The following is a 3225-nucleotide window of genomic DNA, read 5'->3' as shown; positions in this document are numbered from 1 at the left end:
CCTACAAATATTTCATGGAATCCATGAGTTCTCTTCTGTACTGATTGAGCCAGTTGCTGGTAAAAACATTGTGCGATGAGGAAAATGAGATATTAGGGAGGAAGCTAATGTTCAGGTATGGTAGACCGTTCTCATAATTTTGCAGTGGCGTCTGTTAATAGGTAATAGGGTGTTACAAAATATAATGGTATGCTCTATTCGGTTGTAGACTTGTAGTAACATCATGCCAGTATACTCTTAGGCGTGTTCTGCACTATTCACTTTGCTCAAAATTTTGTAATGGAATCATTTTGTTTTGTTAATAGTGTGGAATGAACCTACTAGAAAAAGTTAGGAATAATGTCTTCATGATCATTTTTCGGTGCTGCGTACATGAAATACTTTCTCCAAGTTTTAATTTATGAAGCGGACTAGGACCTTTGCTCCAAGCACCTGTGGAAGATACTAGCCGAGCTGCGAACTGGTGAGCCACGGGCAAAATAAAATACTGTCGATGCAGTCGCCGATTGTGGGTGGATAGGCAAGCCGGTTGAGCCGATGTGGGCGATGTGTTCACACGGGCATCCGCCATCCGGTCGAGGAGCGAGCCTATGTGGTAAAGCTGCTTCGGGCCTTCCGGGCCACACACCGATGTAGGTCTAGGCGAAGCGGCGTTCACTGTTAGGTGAAGCAGATCAATGAGAGAAAGTCATTGGGTTTTGAAGAAAGCAATCAACAGTGAGTTCCTCGAGGCATTCATGGCAGATGATATGCCAGTTGTTGGCAACACTAATGGAGATATGCGTTTCAGTTTTCCCAACTTGTTGATGCTTCATTACATGCGTCTATATGCATGTTGTCTCGCCTGGTGCTCTCCTGGTCCATCACCCATCTTACTCTGGAGCAAACCATCAAATGGTATGGTTTTCGGCTAATGTTTCCCTCTATCAACATTTTTACCCTTCCTTGTGATTTTTCTGTCATGCAATTTCTATCATGTGCTCGTTTGGTGATGCTTTGATTGTGTAAACTACTTTAGTTTTGGCATGGCTAGATTTTTAGACAGATATACATATTTGTCGATTATTGCAATCAGGTGTTTGACAAATGGGTATAATCTGCAACAGAATCAAAATTCCTGGTAGCTAATAATAAAAAGCAAGCATCATATTTGTTGCCATGGGATAGAAACATCATACGACAACTTCATCAAACAAGCTTCCTAGAAGTGTGCTTTGTAAAATAAAATTATTTCATATTCTTCGGCAGGGATCTACTCTCTGTGTTCCTGACATCATGTTTTTCTTCTTTAGCTCATTAGTAATTCTCCAAGAAAACACATGCACATAACTGTATATTTTATGGATTATTTGGAGCAGTGTCATTTCAATTAATGTTCTGTTAGTCGTTGCATTTAATTTTTTTATCTAAGTCCTTTCCCAAGTTATTTCTCCCTCGCAACATTGTTGAGAGCAATGAAGAGGGCGTGACCGAGTTCGTGCCAGATGACCATGTCCTGCCAGTGTTCATTGGCCAGTGTAAGGAATGTGCTCACTATAATATTTGTGACCTCTACAGGATCAATGTCGACCGGGGCATGCTGATAGGTGATGGGCCATCACACTTCACCATCAGCTGGAAACTGAGATTCATCTTCGTTCGGACCTCTATCTTCAGTGATTGTTCTGATGCCCTTATTTCCCAATGAAACACCATATTCAGATTTAGAATGCCTCACAAAAACGGCAAAGGGTTTGAGGGTGGCGGTTTTTAGCCTTGGAGTTGTAAGCCTTGCTTTAAGTGAAACATGATATTTTATCTACCACAATATACTATTGGAGGTTGATGAGAATTATTCCCTATAAACGTCAGTCGTTGTTGTATGTTCTTTTCACATGATCAGGCTATGGAAGGGGCCATGATGGATAGGGGATCAAGTATTATCAGTGAGGACTTGAACCCTGCAAAATAAGAACAAGTTATAGTCTATTGCTATCTTCATAAACAAAATATATATATACATTTTCATAATTGTTTACGGACACATACTAAACTTTTGCGAAAAAGCCAGCTAAGAAATTTTGCTGCACCGACTTTGTAAACCCAAAGGATCACACCAAGCCAGTGCATGAGGTATGTTATGTTCTCTTCCTGAGCATACATTTATCTCTTAATTTGTTCACAGGATGCCATATTGTATCAAATGCTTGCAATTGAGTTATGCTCCTGGTGCTTGTTGAGATGACAAACATTGGAGTCAACAGAGCCGTGGATTGCACTTGCCACGTCAGACGCCATGATATTTGCCTTTGAATGCTTTCATGGTGTATGTTCTCGATACACTTGTAGTTTGAGCATTCTGAGCATTGATGTGTTTTCTGCTTTGAGCTCACTCATAAAGTCTGAGTGCAGGGGTGGGGCGTGGTTAGGCTAGTGGGTGTCCCACACAAGGAGGTGGCATTCAATACCCACCTGATGAACTTCCTCAGTGGTAAGGCCTTGAAAGATGCCTTCTTTGGGAACTACAAGCCACACACCAACCTCCCAGATGTTGTCAAGATTTACACGAGGAAGGAGCTGGAGCTGGAGCTGGAGAAGTTCATCACGCACGACGGACCTTTCTAACAGATCAAATTGTGTTCATCATTCTAAAGAGGAGGTACTGCTGCTTCACAAGGTTGGATGATTAGATTGAGCTTCTTCGGTCATGTCCCTTGCTACTTTTAGATTTGGTGCTTGAGAAACATAAGAAAAATGCTTATAAGATCTTCCCTCAGGTAATAATGTAATAGTTGTGAGACACCATCTGTTGAGCTCTTTTTTGTCACAAAGAACGAACAATGTTTTGTGTTGTCGTACAGTTTGGTCTTTATTTTAAGTGTGTCTACACCACTTGCCAGCAGCCAGCAGCCAGCAGTCTTTAGTTACGTTGTACCTGAACGTTTTGCACAGTAATGAGCTGCAGTTTCTCTATTTTTCTTTTGCACACCAGCTTCTCTATTAATGTCGATGTTTTCCTTTTTTTAACTGAATCTCGGTGTCTCCATTGCACATTGCAAATCGGTTCTGATATTCTGTCATCTTTATGTTTGCAGTTAGCCATTCTTTTACTCGCCAGTTGTAAAAATAGTAGATATTTCAAGTCCAAATCCGGCAAAGTGGTGATCGTAAAAAAACATCATCTAGCGAGCCAAGTGGAGTGTCCACTGTAGGCCAAGTGGTGATCGTAAATACCTACACAACATT

General features: G+C 41.2%; 1 pseudogene; it reads left to right on the top strand.

Annotated features, from left to right (window-relative positions):
* The first annotated feature begins 493 nt into the window (after positions 1-493).
* On the top strand, positions 494-2604 carry LOC123185307 (alcohol dehydrogenase 2-like; annotated as a pseudogene).
* The last annotated feature ends 621 nt before the right edge of the window (positions 2605-3225 follow it).

The sequence above is a fragment of the Triticum aestivum genome, chromosome 2A (assembly GCF_018294505.1).
Source record: "Triticum aestivum cultivar Chinese Spring chromosome 2A, IWGSC CS RefSeq v2.1, whole genome shotgun sequence".
Classification (NCBI taxonomy): domain Eukaryota; kingdom Viridiplantae; phylum Streptophyta; class Magnoliopsida; order Poales; family Poaceae; genus Triticum; species Triticum aestivum.
This window is presented reverse-complemented; position numbering and strand designations above follow the sequence as displayed.